Raw genomic sequence first — 15,556 nt, 5'->3', positions numbered from 1 at the left:
TGTTAACTAATAATAATTGCTCTATATTAAATATCACCCATGAATATGAAGACAATAGTTATATTCTACTCATGGCCCATTAATTTCATGTCTTGGTCCTAGTAACTTTTTAAAAGGATAAAACTAAATATAAATGACCATTTTTTTTTTTCTGACAGAAATTTAAAAATTTTCAAACTACTATATTTTGGGCATACTTTATAATTTTTTTTTTGTCCTTTAGACTGGAAGATTATCTTTCTCAACTATAAAAGCATGTGTTAACAACCAGTTGTATTTCACATATTAGCTTCATAGTTCTGTCCATATGAATTTTTTTCTTTATTGGTTTTCAGTGTTGATAACGGCTTTTCTGGGTCTTCACAGATATTTTTAGTGAGCAGTTGGATATTACTTAGTCAAGGTATTACAAGTGATTGCAGCCATTATTCTTTTTGATGTTCCAATTACCCAAGAGTTGGCCAGTGGGAGCCCTTCCAGCTGGCTCCTGTGTTTGACATATTTCTTCTCTTCTTAAATGTGTCCTGGGTTCTGGCATAAGATGTCCCAGACATGACTTGGAATCAGCGAGTTCTCCAAGGAACAGCTAGAAATCACTTTAAACTGAAAACTCCAGATTTCTTATTGAAGCATTTTCTTGAGATTGTTTTGGGAATAGCTAGCCTGCGGAGCAAGAGTTGAGAGCATCTATTTTGACTGTTAGCTGTAATGGTCACTGAAATAATAGGTTTATCTTTTTAACAAAGAATATCACCGTCAAAATCTAGGTTAAATCATAGCTCATTGTGCTCTTCTACTTTCAACCTATAGAGGCAAAATTTTAAAATAGTCTGTTTGAGACTGTATTTGTATCAGAGACAATTTTGTGCAGTTTAACATACTCGTAGGCTTAGCCAAATGGGAAGAAAGAGTAATGTTTCTTCAGATCATCAATTTTTGGAAATACTTCTTGTTCTAATAGTGAGTAAGATCTAATGAATACAGTGTTTCTATGACAAATACCATGGAGTGAAAATTCAGTCATTTATTAGAATATGTCCAGATCTATATTCCAAAAGTAACTGAAGCATTGAAATAATTTTCAGAAACATTTCCTTTTTTTAATCTAGATAATATAGAAAAGTGTATATTTTATTATTAAAAAAGAGGGTACCTCAAACTTTTATTTTATTTAAAAATTCTCACATATTTATTGCTTTGTTATTATTATAAAAGTTACAGTAATTTTTTTTCTTTTTAGATAGCCTGCAAGATGCAGAACCACTGTTAATTACTTCTCTAATTGATATCTCATACTTCTCCTCTGTAGCACTGGTCACAATTATAAGTACATACTTGATTGGGTAATGAGTTCTATTTGTGTTTGTCTGTCCTGCTAGCATGTAGACTACATGTGTGCAGACACCTGCTACATCATTCACCACTGCATGCCCGGGAGATAGAATAGTGTCTTACATGTAATAGACGGTCAATAAATTTTTGTTGAACAAATTATATTTGCTAAAAATATTTTTTCTCTAATTTGTAACTTGTCTCTTAAGTTTGTGCTTTAAAACAAACGGATAATTACATTTATGTGGTCCATTTTAGCAGTATTTATCCTTGTATTTGCTTTTATATTTTGAAAGCCCTTTCCCAATTTGAGATCAATTAAATATTTACCTTTTCTTCCTCATAGCTTTTATAAGGTTTCATCTTATGTAATAACTTTTGAATCCTTTGAAAATTTATTTAATTCTAAGTTGTGAGGAAACAGTGTTAAATGGCCAGTATGGCCAGTATGTCTAATTAGCCATTTTCCCCAGTACCATTGATTTAATAATACATGCCTTCTCTGATAATTTGGAGCTCCAGGTATTTCTTTTCCTCTTATTGGTCTCAAGGAAGCTTCTCTAAAATATGTGCCTAGGAATGGAACCAGAATTCTAAACCACAGAAGTGTTCTTGACCCTATCCCTGCTCTTCACTTTTGCACATTTTGCTCCAGAAATGTTGAATTTGCAGTGGGAACAGTGGGAACAGTGGGAATACTCATTGAGCTCTGGGCCACATTTGAACTCCCAGCTAGCTCTGTGTTGCCAAGTCTGCCCTACGAAAACAGTTTCGATTAAAAAAAATATATATGTATATATACATATGTTCTGGCAATTTGCTTTAGGAATTGCATTAAGCAGCAGGCCACAAGGGTGAGGGGGACTTATACAAGATAGAAATTAGTTTTTCTCTCACATAAGAGAAGTACCAAGGTAGGTAGTCCAGTCCAGGGCTTGTCTGGAGGATAAATTAAGTTATCTGGAATGTAGATTTCTTTCTTTCTTTGCAATAAGTCATTATATACAGATTTTTGGCTGCCAACAACTTTTGGAAAGGCTGAGGGCAAAAAGCCTTTCCCTACAGGTTTGTTCCCCTTTTAAGGAGCTTTTTAGAAGTCTCACATATCCATGTGTGTGTATGTACGTGCATATATATATATACACACACATATATATATATGCAGCTGTAGTAATTATCCCATCTAAAACTCTAGCCAATAGAAAAGAAATACACGGGCGCCTGGGTGGCTCAGTCGTTAAGCGACTGCCTTCGGCTCAGGTCATGATCCCAGGGTCCTGGGATCGAGTCACACATTGGGCTCCCTGCTCGGTGGGAGGCCTGCTTCTCCTTCTCCCACTCCCCCTGCTTGTGTTCCTGCTCTCGCTGTCTCTCTCTCTGTCAAATAAATAAAATCTCTATAAAAAAAAAGAAAAGAAATACACATAGATTTTCTATTAGTAGAAAAACATACAATGAAATAAATTAATTTTTTAATTAAAAATGTGAGAGACAGTATTAGTTTTTTTACACCCTTGCCTTAAAATTTTTGCCAGTAGTGAATAGTACTTTCTCATTGTTTTCATTTGTGTTCCTTTGAATAGCAGTGAAGTTGAGCATCTTTTTAAATACATATTTTTTTATCTTTTAAAAAATGTTTCATTTGGAAATAATTTCAAGGCTGGAAATACAGAAACAGTACAAGTAACACATGGATAGTCTTTATCCAGATTCATCTATTGCTAACATTTGATTCCATTTGCTTTGTCATTTGCTCTCTTTGTGTATTTTTGCGTGCGCGCGCGTGTGTGTATAATTTTTTTCCCGAACTGTTTGAAGTTACATATATGATAGTCCTTTATTCTTAAATATTTCCACATGTATTTCCTAAGAATAAGGATACTTTTTTTTATGGAACCCATGAAGTTATCAAATTCATAAATTAATATTGATAGAATACTTTATCATTTATATTCCAATTTTGTTCATTGACCTAATAATGTCCTTGATAGCATTTTTTTCCCACTCAAATAAAAGATCCAGTCTAGGGTAAGGTATTGCATTTATTTATTTTATTTTATTATTTTTTAAGATTTTATTTATTCATGAGAGACAGAGAGAGAGAGAGAGAGAAGCAGAGGGAGAAGCAGGCTCCCAAGGAGCAGGGAGCCCGATGCGGGACTTGATCCCAGGACTCCGGGATCATGACCTGAGCCGAAGGCGGACGCCCAACCGTCTGAGCCACCCAGGCGCCCCAAGGTATTGCATTTAATTGCCATGTCTCTTTAGCCTTCTTTAATATGGAACATTTCCACAGCCTTTCTTTGTCTTTTATGACATTGACATTTTGTGAGAATGTAATCCTCCCATGTCCCACATTCTTAGTAGAATGTTATTTTGTGCTTGTCTGATGTTTCCTCATAAAAGACTGAGGTTATGCATTCTTGACAAAAATACTGCACTGTGCATTATAGATGGTGTGTTCTCAGAGGATCACATCTGGGGCCCATGTTCATCTCTTCCTTATTGGTTATGGTAACAGTCATCTGCCAAGTCTTCAATGTGCATCTCTTATGAGTTAAGTATTGGGTTCAAAGACGAATAAGATAATTCCTCTGTCAAGGAGATTACAGTCTAGGAAGGAAACAGAAATGGAAACAGAAAAAGGACAGTGTGCTGTAATAGTGGAGTAATTACTTCAGGAGTAACTCTGGCCAGGGAAGTCGGGAGAGCTTCACAGAGATAAGTTACTTGGGAACAGGGACTATGCTTATGGGTGTTTGTTTCCTTTATAGCATCTTGCCTTATTCTCATTAAATAAGTATTAAATAAATGAAAAAAAATCTATGTACCTTAAATTAAAACTGTCAAAACAGAGTACATAAATACATGATTTTATCTCTTCTTTTAGTTCACCATTGATTACAGAATTGAATATTTTAGACACTAAGGAAATATATTTACTTGCAGAGAGAAAATGCTCATCGTAAATTATGTGCAAAAATGTGGTTTATAAATTTATGAGATAAGCTTTTCTTATATCCAGTTAGAGACCTGGATTACAAAATTGAAATATGTACAGAATCATAGATCTTGATGCAGAAAAGTGCTCAATAGCCACATGTAGCTAGTGTTTACCACATGGTCCAATACTCACGGTGTGTGTGTCGGACAGTACAGATCTAGAATGACCCTTGGTAATCTATCTTTATGTTTTGCATTACTTACTTCCACCTGCCAAAAGGCAAATGTCCCAAAAAAGGGTTTCTTCCCCCACCAGACTGGACTTTGACATAATCTCAGGGTTGTGAGGGCAGATTCTTATGTAATTCTTTCAAAGAATTGCAGAGTTTTGGAGAGGGACAAGACAATACAGTAGTACTTCAATAAAAACATACACACAACCGCTTACTTCTCATGCTTCTGGTATTAACAGTTAGTTGTGCTGTTTTCAGAATTTGATCATGGATAATGTGATTATCAAAATTGATCTCCATGTTCCTTTTATAGATTGATATATCACAGCATCAAGATAAAATTGCTTACTTTTAGATTTATGGGGAGAAATAGAAGGAAGCTTTCATAAAAATGACATTCAGATTTTAAAATCTTTATTTCATATATTGATAGGAAACATTTTTCTTGGTTGCTATTAATGGCAGAAGCCTTTAATAAGATAACGTTTCAAATTAGTGGGTAAAGATAATGTAGTTCATAAATCATCTTGGGACAACTAGGCACGATCTGTAGAATTGGAAAATAATAAAGTTGGATCCCAATTTACTTATATATCAGTATAATGCCATGTGAAACTAGGACATTTTGTCTCATATACTGTTGGTGGAGTGCAAAATTGGAGGGCAATTTGGCAATCTCAATTTAAATTGTTTGCTTCCACCTCTAGGAATTTATCCAACATATGTATTCACATGTGTACAAAGAAGTATGTAATATATAATTCACTAAAGCAATTATTTATAACAGCAAAAGCAACCAAAATGTCTACCAATAAAGGATTGGCTAAATAAATTATGATACATCCATAGAGTAGCTTATAATATATTCTTTTAAAAATGAGATCTCTTTAATGTCCTGATACAGAATTCACTCTAAGATATATTGTGAAGAGAGAAAAACAAGATACGGAACTGCATTTAGATCTGGGGTCAGCAAACAATCCAACTTGCTGCCTGTTTGGTAAATAAAGTTTTACTGAAACACAGCTTTTCCCATTCATTCACATATTGTCTAGGGCTGCTTTTGTGCTACAATAGTAGAGTTGAGTCATTGCTACAGAGACCATATGGGCTGAAACGCAGAAAATATTTACTATCCGCCCTTTAGAAAAAATCTTGCTGAGCCCTGTGTATTACTATCTGTGTTATACAACTTTACTAAATAAAAAAGAATACAGTAATCTCCTTATCTGCGGTTTCACTTTTCACGATTTCAGTTACCCATGGCCAACTGTGCTCAGCCCTGGTTTGGAAGCAGATGATCCTCTTTCTGATCAGTTGTGCGAAGGCCAAGAGAAGGCTAATGCTACGTCATAATATTTACATCATTCCCCTCACTTCATCTCATCACCTAGGCATTTTATCATCTCATATCATTACGAGAAGGCTGAATATAGTAAGATTATAATTGTTCTATTTATCTGTTTTATTATTATTGTTGTTAATCTCTTACTGTGCCCAATTTACAAATTAAGCTTTATCGTAAGTATACATATACTTAAGAAAAAACCAGTATGTATAGGGTTTAGTACTAAGTGTGGTTTCAGGCCCCCACTGCGGGTCTTGGAACATATCCCCTGGAAATAAGGGAATTCTACTGTATAAAATAATGGGAAATATTCCCACCTCCAACATTTTACAGTTGTAAACCTGAAGATATTCTCAGTGTCATGTTTGTTGAAATTCCCTGTTTTTAAGGAGGTTGCAATAAAAATCATCAAGGATACGTTTTTAAGTGGTTTTTAGTATGATCAATCCATAGAAAGAAATTCCATTTTTTTTTTTTTTAAGATTTTATTTATTTATTTGAGAGAGAGAGAGATCACAAGCAGGGAGGAAGGGTAGAGGCAGAAGCAGACTCCCCCCTGAGCAGGGAGCCTGACACAGGACTTGATCCCAGGACCCTGGGATCATGACCTGAGCTGAAGACAGACACTTAACTGACCAAGCCACCCAGGTGCCCCAGAAATTCCATTTCTTTATGATGGGATCTATACTGTGCCAAGAAGAGCAATTAAAAAGTGGAAAAATTCAATCACTTCATCATTTTGTGTACAGAGTAACTGGTTTGAAAGCTTTTTCTTTCCTTCCTGAACTCATTCTAACAACTGCCTTGCCTGGAGACAAGTTGGCAGAGTAGTGTGAGTTGCCGGCTCTCTGGATGACTAACATCAACGGTTCTGTGGCCCAAGGATAAGTACTTTCCTTTTGCCATCCCAGTTCTGGCCAGCTCCCCTCCATAGCAGCTGCTGGTTGTTCTGACACACGGATGCATACACAGAATAGAGCCATGGTTGTCTCCTTGACATCCCTCAGACTTCCTCTGACTCTCATTTCTTTGTAGTTCCTGGTTCCTTGCTTGCTCTGATCCTGGGTTATCTACCTATAACAACCTGGATTATCTGCCAATGGCAATTTGTCCTCAGTTAGCCTGGTCACCACCCCTCATTGGTACCCTTCCTCTCAGTTTGCCGCTTTGCCTGGTTCAAACCAGGCCAAACCAAACCTAAAACTCTGTCAACACCCATAATCACAACACTGCCCTTGTGCACCTGAGGGCATGTTGGCCGATAATTACGGTACTGAATCACCTTACCCCATCCCAAGCTATGTTCCTCTGTGTCCCCCAGACACACAGTGCTCTGCCAGGGGTCTGTTTCAAGCTGCTCCTATGCTGGAACATACCCCGTGCTCTCTGGCCAGAGAGCATCTCTCATCCTCGCTCAGTTGTCTCTTGATTCCCCTGGAGAGATTTACACTCTTGTTTTCAGTCCTCCACATTTTATTCTTTATTACAGTGTTGAGATTGTACCCAAATTATTTGTTTTTTTGTGCTTGTTTGCTCCTGGATGGCAAATTGTGCAGCAGACATTTTGTATACCATGTCCCTTTAACAATATCAGGAACAGAGTATGTCTGTCACAAAAGGCTGATGCGTGAAGGTGCTGTTCTTGAAAACTCCTTGCAACCCTAAGAGCCTCGGGTTCTGCAACTATTGACAAAATTACAGCAGCAAATTTATTCAATAGCAAATATGCATGAAGTACCCAATATGTGCCGGACTATGGCATGGTGCTAGGCAGGTGTCAGAGAACAAAGATTCCCTTGGAGTTTACACGGTGATGAGGTGTAGGCCGAGAATAGATGTCGTAAGTTATCCAATTTTGTGGTATGTTAGAAGGTGTTAAGTGCTATGACAAAAGGGAAAAACAGAGCAGGGTCCAAGATTAACAGTGTTGGTGTCACAGTGGAGGACGGTTTTCCAGTTCCTCATGGCTGCTTTCAAGCATGGCGTCCAACCTAACAGTTGAGCCCAACACTTGGGGCACTATATGAACCCACTGAATTCTCACACTAGCTATGTGAGATGGGTATTATTTTTCTTATTATCTTCATGAGCAAGGGACAGGCAGGCTAGGTAGGGAGAGATAGGTAGGGCGCTATGGGATCAGGCTCACAGAAATCCCAAAAACTCCCGGGAGGTGTAAGGAAACCAGAGATAAGAAAACACACCCGACCACCATGCCCTAGGTGTAAGAGGTGGGGTCTTGTTAAAACAGTCACTTGGGACCAACAAAGAATTACCAGACCCTAAAAAGGAAGTAAGCCATTAAAAGTGTTATCACTAGCCCTTACTCAATGGTGCTATCGGTGGAGATGTTAAATGGATTTCAGTTCCCCGGTCAGCCTTCAATAAAAGACCAACCCTAACAACCCCCACTGGCAACCAAGTCGGTACCACTCTCAGTCCTGAGAGCTTTTTCTATATCCTTGCTTAGTAAAACTTTATCGCTTTACTCACTGTCCTATGTCTGAGAGATTTATTCTTCGACTCTGTGAGACAAGAACCCCTCACCCTCCCACTTCAATACTGATTAGGAAATGAAGAGGGAAGTTCAAATACTAAGGTCACACAGCTCGTATAGGGTAGAATGTGGTTTGAATCCAGTTGGTCTGATCTAAAAGTTCAGATTACTAATCAGTATTAATTAGTACCCTCGTATCTATAGGAGGTGATACATCTCCTAAATTCTCCACTACACTTTTTCAATTTACAGTAATTTTTTTCTTTTAATGACAGTAGTTTTATGGAAAGATAAGGAATTTCTTTACAGCCAGGGGGCAGCAAATGATTGCTTTTGAACTATGTATTGGGCAGATGAAAAAAATCCAGAGATCTTTTTGAACTGTTTAATTGTAGTTAATAAGCCTCAAGATAAATAAATGGAAGTCTTCCTTGCACATTTCTTTAATCTTTTAGAATAAAATTACTTTGTTAAAAGTAACATTTAAAAATATTTCTTTAAAATGATAAATTTACAGAAAGAACATCATCTTGATCTGAGTCTTGATCTAAATATCAGTATCCCTAATATATTTCCACTTTGGCTTTATAATATTTTAAGTTGCCAGAATATGTATATTCTTTACAAATAAGCTGAGTCGCTTAGAAATGGAATTTCTTTTTTGTTCATTAGAAATGGAATTTAAAATTCATGTATATAAAATATTTTTTAAAGATTCAAAAAGGAAGACAGTGGTGTGGAAAGATGACTAACTTAAATAATAATTTAGGTTTCCTGAGTTGTAAGAGGTATACTGTTGATCCTTGAACAGCGCAGGTGTTAAGCACTGACTCTGTGCAGTCAAAATTCCACACTTTTGAAACCTCCCAAACTTGGGGTGCCTGTGTAGCTCAGTCAGCTAAGCGACTGCCTTCAGCACCCATTAGGTTGGGCTCCCTGCTCAGCAGGAAGTCTGCTTCTCCCTCTCCCTCTGCTCCTACCCCCTGCTCATGCGGAGTCTCTCTCTCTCTCTAATAAATAAAATCTTAAAAAAAAAAAAATCTCCCCAAACTTAACTACTAAGAGCCTACTGTTGATCAATAACATAAAGTCAATTAACAGATATTTTGTATATGTATTATATACTGTATTTTTATAGTAAAGTAGGCTAGAGAAAAGAAAATGTTATTAAGAAAATCGTAAGGAAGAGAAAGTTTACAGTATTGTACTGTGTTTATTAAAAAAAAAATCCAGGTGTAAGTGGACCAGCACAGTTCAAAGGTCTTGTTCCCACCTTGTTCAAGGGTCAACTGTAATTCGCTAGAACTGTAGGTGAAGATTTGGAGGGTACTTTTAGAGCTTTTTTAAGGGATCACACACAGAATAGCAGAATGGGGCAAGTGGTCCTTAGGGAATGTTAATAAAGAGCAACTCAATTTTTAGATGGTCTAAGGGTAGGTAAAACGGAGACTTAGAGCTTATTTCCCCAAATCAGATGGAAACCATCGGCGTGGGGGACACAGGATCCCTAACATTCTGATGGACGTTTTGAAGCAGAGGGAATTCCTAATTCTTCATTCGGCCGCAGGCAGAGACACCAGTCCAAGCGAGGAATACAAGCAGTGCCCTGGGAAAAGGGCAAGGCTGCCTGCGGGGTGGAAAGTCGGGGGCTGCACGGTCAGGTGAACTTTGCCCCCCAGGCCGGCGGCGGGGGCGGGGAGGAAGGGTTGCGGGGAGGGGACCGGGCCGCCGCCCGGGGCGGGGATGGGGTGGGAGGGAAGCTCCCTCTCACACTGCCGGCCTCCTCCCGCAGCGGCCGGGCTCCGACGCGAGGTCCCGAGCGCCTGCTCCCGGGCCGCCGCCCAAGGTGGGTTTCGCACAGTTAGCTCTTTACAGACAGCCCGTGCGCTCCAAGGACAACGTGTGTAACCGCCAGTCCGCAGGAACACTTCGGGGCAACGTCCCGGGGATGACGTCCTTGGCCCATTTTCGGCAGAGTAGGGCAGAGTAGGGCGGGGGTTGGGCCCGCCGTCCGCGCTCACGCTGCGGGTCCTGCGGGTCCCCGCCGCCTGCCGGGGCCTCCCTGCCTCCTCTCGGCCGACGCCACAGCCGCGGGGGCCGCCCCGGTAGCTCTGGTCCCACCGTTTCCTAACCTTGGATGACTTGTCTTCCCCGCCGCGGGGTGAGCGGGTTTCAGTCCCTGGGGGGCACACGGCCCGGCCGGAACGGCGACGGAAGGAGCGGGCGCCCGCGGGGGCTGCGCGGAGGAGGGGGAGGGGGAGGAGGACCGGCTGGCGCCCGGGGCCCCGCGGGGGCTCGGCGCGTGGGAAGGGCGGCCGCGGTCCGGTCCGAGGCCGACAGCGCGAGGGGAGGGAGCGGGGCAGGAAAGCAGGCTTCAGGGTATTGCTAACTGGGTGTCTCCTGCCAAGGCGAGAGAAAATAGTTACCTGGACTCCTCTGGGTTCTGAATCAACAACCGGATGCCATTTCCTACCCCTCCTGCTGCCTCCATTTATAAGGCTTTATATTTGACAAAGAATTTTTTCACTTCTTTTTCTCAGATAAATGTAAGAAGACGCCCATTTCATAGATACATTTGAGGGACCAAGGCAAGTTTTATGCATAGGGAAATACGATCTATTTAGTCTATGTCCAAACATTTTATGTATAACAGACTGAATAATACTTCTATGTATAGACTTAGGTAACATACATACACAATATTTATGAGTCAACATGGTATTTAACATTTCTATTTTCCCCCTATTTTGGTCCTAAGTCAAGTTGGCCCCATGCATGCCGCTTCACTGGCCGACATGCTTTGCACAAACTCCTCAGAGATTTGGACTCCTCCGTGGACCCCACTGTAACCCCACCTCACCCTGCCTGCTGAACTTTCCCAACTATATTATTGCCATGGAATCTGAATTACTATGGAATGGCGTTTGTATCTCTCTTCCAACTCTTAAAACAGTCTACTTGATATTAGTTTTAGTACATGTGTATTCTAAGCTTCCTTACTAGAGTTTTAGCTCTTTGAATTTACTCGTCTTTATATCCTCTGCAGTGCTTAACTGTGTATGTAACTGTTCCTACCTCTAGGCCTTTGCACCTGCTATTCCCTTCCTCCAGATACCTGCATGGCTAGGTCCTTAACCTCCTTGAGATCTTGACTCCAGAATCACTTTGTCACTGCCTAAAATCCTTCTGCCCCTCAGTATTTTGTAGCTCCCTTTCTTGCTTTATTTTTTTTCTCCTTAGTACATTTAACATCTAGCATTTTCTGTATTTTACTCATTTATCTGATTCATTTTCTATCTAAATTACAATTCCATGAGGACAGAATTTTAATGTATTTTGTTCAGAACGGTATCCCTAGTGCTTACCACACAGTAGGTGTCCAATAAATATTTAACAAATAAAGGAATAAATAAATAGAAGCATTAAATAAATACAGTAGAAATGAATCAGAGTATATGGGCATTGGATCTGAGCCTAGAACTGATGTCAAGGGAAATGAATGATTCTTTCCAACATGTGTAGAAGGGCACTAGCTAAATTAATTCACATTTACCTGGGTCTGTTAAGTTTATGAGAAGCCAACTGATTGTTTCATTAATGTTTCAAAATATATACTTTAAAAATAAAGAGTGGGCATATGAGTATTTCCAACCTATCTTCACAGACCAAAGGGATACATAGGTCTTTGTTTCCTGGATTGTCAGAGAAATGATTATGCTTCTAAAACATCTGTTCAGCTCATCATTTTCATTTCCTCCTGTGGTTTATACAGTTAAGCCCATTGGTACATATTTGTTTATATAATATGGCATATGGTATCGGTCAGTTCTGACCATAGAAATGTCCTGAAGATTTGTGGGAGCTCTTGGTCTTACAATGTGTGGTTTTGTCATGGAAAAATTAGATTTCTGTTCTGGTAAACAGTTGAGTACTGAGTATATTAACAGGAATTTTGAATAAAGATATTTAGATTTCTCACCTCACTGCAAAATAGTGAGTTGCAAGATTTTGTGAGCTAATACTAAATTAAGTATTTCTTTCATTCATTGAAAGGTAAGCTTGGGGCTGGGCACATTTGGGGAACTTGATATATCAGGATGAAACTTGGAAAATCCTGGGACTTTTAGTAGAATTTGTAAAAAAACAGAACCAAACAAAAACAAAACTAATTTCACTATTCAGTTGAATGCAAATATTTTCCAGGAAGCAATGCCCTTGTAAAGTTTTGGAATTTTATCTTGGGGTAAAGAAAAGATAGGAGAAATAGGAATATCCTTATGTTACATTATATGATTTTGCTTCTAGAGTAGGAAGACTTTATCTTATAATCCCGATCTGTTTTATTTAGTCAACTTCCCTCAGCTTTAGAGTTCTTGGTTTTGTCAAATAAAAAGCAAATCTGGACTTAGTAAGGAGAGACTTTGTTTGAAAGGATTATTGCAAGGGGGGACGGGGCTATTGCATTTTGTGAGGGGGCTCTTTCAATAGGGAGAACACTGTGACCATGTGATCTGCAGGTGTCTCAAGAATTAGGCCCAAAGGGCTTCTTTTATAAGAGGAGTGAACAGGGCTAGCAAGAGCTAGGTATAGAGAAGTGGGGTGAGAGCATGGCATATAGGACAGAAGGTCAGAGAATGCCTTACCCGGACACTAGCCTGTTTTCCAGGAGGGACCCATAAATAGGTGTTGTATGCTGTTTTGGGCTGAGAGTGGGCTCAAGTTCAGGGCCCCAAAGCAAGGAGAGAAGCTTAACCAAAGTTTGGTTAACAAGTGTTTTATTTCAGTTAATCAGTGGGGACAAGGGTCTCAGCTAATCATTTATGAGGCCAAGGCTGCCCTTGTCATAGGGTGAACAAGTGGGGCACCTGTGAATTTTATCTGAGTCATATGGGAAGGGTGGTTCTTTGCAGGAAGCCATTTTCCAGAACACAAAAGCGAGGGGAAAATTCCTTTAACCTGTGCTGTTTTCCAGGAGCATAGGGCTCAGGTAAAATTCAACTTTGTCAGCTTCTCTACCTAGAATGAATTTGGAAAAATACTCTGGCCTTGTTCTGTCTGCCTTATAAAAGGATTACAATGAAAACAATCTGATGGTAGCTAATTTTTGAAATTTGAAATTTTTTCTCCTAGAAAAAGAAAAGGTGAATATATTAAATATCTCATTAAAAGAAAAAGGTGTGTTTGGAGCTTTATTCTTGCAGGTAAAGTACATATGAAAGGATGTGATTTTCTGGCTTATGTAGTAGCAGACTTACAGAGGCACTGCATATTTAATCGTTACAAAAGAGAATGGTAAGGGAAAATAAATCTTCTTTAAAACATGGATTAATCAAAATCAATATTTAGAACTTTACCAAAAAGGCAAACACCCAGGTCACTCTAAAGTACTTGCTTTATGAAAAAAATTAGACTATTTCCTGACCCCCTAGGAAGTTTCATTCTATAGTGAATGACTATGTTATGGCAGAAAGTTGCATAAAGATAGAGGGAATTAAAGATAAAAAGCTAGGTGTTTTATTTTGTTGCATTGTGTTAAAAAGGACCATAAAACCACAAAATTTAGATTTAAATCAGTTTATTCTTTTCAGAAACATATTGTGTTGGATAAATCAACTTAGAGATATATGCCCATTTTATTTTCTCTTGTAGCTATGTATTTATATTGAATTCTAATTTTCCTCAAAATAGCTCAGAGAAAGTGAGGAAAATATGAATGAGGAAAATACATAATTTTATTAAGCCTCTGAAATTCCAAACATATGCAAAACAAATAAAAAAGGGCTGGAGGTGGGGAAACTTCTGAGGAACATTTTGTAGGTGTGGCTTCCTTGCTGGAAAATTGATTCTTACAGGGCCCAATCCAGGAGGAAAGCTCCTATCCAGTTTGTGTTCTGTCACTCACCAGCTGGGTGACCCCAAGTTCACCTACATTGTCCTAGTTTCAGTTCCTTGACTGTTACATGCAGACTAAGATGGTCTGTAAGGATCAGTTTATTTGTAGAAGTTTATGTATTGTCTTAAAGCCAGAAATTCCTTAATTTATGAAGCAATTTTTAAAACCTTGGATCATTAACAGATTTCCAGCTCTAGAAGATTTGTAGAAGGTGCTGTTAGGGTGAGGGGTGGGAAAAAGGGAGAAAAAAGAAGTGTATATAAAGTAAACAACACAGGAGAGAGATTTTCTCTGAAAAGAGCTAAGTGCTCAGGGAAAATGTAATTCCTGCTGGCTACACTTTCCTCAGGATCCTGCATTCTTCCTTACCTCTTACAGAGGCTCATCCTGCCCAGTATCTTTACATGGTCATCATTTATGCCAAAGTAACTCTCTTCTTTCTGTTTTTCTTCTCTTCCTCCTCCTTGGTCTCCTTAGAATACTCCATACTCAGTACCTCTCACCAGCCAAGGCTCATGCAGGTTTCCCGAGTGAGCTACACCTGTGACGGCCTCTCCACTTCTTCCCAGCACCCTCCCCGTGCTGGTAGGACAAGGCTTCCACGACTATTTCCATTTTCAGACTGTAGATGTCGCTGGCTTACTGTTAAAAAGGTCTTCCTGGTTGTCATCCCTGTTCCCAGGTACCCTAAATCAAGTTCTGCGTTGAACCACCTTAGAGTTGGAAATGTTTGATTTTTACTTGTTTATAATCATATCTTCTAGGCAGTAGTTTCACAAGTTTATGTAAACTACTCAAACAGTGCTTCCCTGTTTTAGAAATCTCTGTAGAAGAGTTATTTTCTGATTGTGATGCCAGTGTGTGGGGAAAACTAGCTCCCTGTTGTACAGATCTTCATTAAATCATGCCATCCTCCATGAGGTGTTGAGACACTGCCTTTTGGAGAAGGGATTTAAAAAAAAAACTTGTATAATTGACAATATCTTCCAGCTAAACCTTTGAAGTTCTAGTTCTAATATTTTAAAGAAACTTTTTAAATTGTATAACCCATTTGATTTTTATTCCTTTGTGTATTTCCCTTCCTCTTTAAGCTGTAAGACATTCTTCAGTCTTAAAGGATGCAATCAGAATCCGTTTTCTGGAAACAGTTTGCCATTTTCTCCCTAATGCTGTGCCAATAAGCCAAAGGGAGCATTACAGAGCAGACATAGACATCTCCATGATAGAAAAATAAAATATACTGCCAACAGAAGGGTCTGCCTACTTTTGTAAATGTCTCAAAGGTGCCTTCATGGGAGGTATCTGAAGAG

General features: G+C 39.1%; 1 long non-coding RNA gene across 1 annotated transcript; it reads left to right on the top strand.

The window, feature by feature from the left end:
* The first annotated feature begins 3,532 nt into the window (after positions 1-3,532).
* LOC118015020 lies at positions 3,533-15,141 on the top strand. The gene is made up of 3 exons (XR_004680503.1): positions 3,533-3,570; positions 5,765-5,943; positions 14,724-15,141. It is a non-coding gene; the product is annotated as an uncharacterized LOC118015020 (long non-coding RNA).
* The last annotated feature ends 415 nt before the right edge of the window (positions 15,142-15,556 follow it).

Source organism: Mirounga leonina, unplaced genomic scaffold (genome assembly GCF_011800145.1).
Source record: "Mirounga leonina isolate KUSES-001 unplaced genomic scaffold, KU_Mleo_1.0 Mir_165, whole genome shotgun sequence".
Classification (NCBI taxonomy): Eukaryota; Metazoa; Chordata; class Mammalia; order Carnivora; family Phocidae; genus Mirounga; species Mirounga leonina.
Note: the sequence above shows the minus strand (reverse complement) of the source record. Positions and strands in the feature narration are given on the sequence as shown.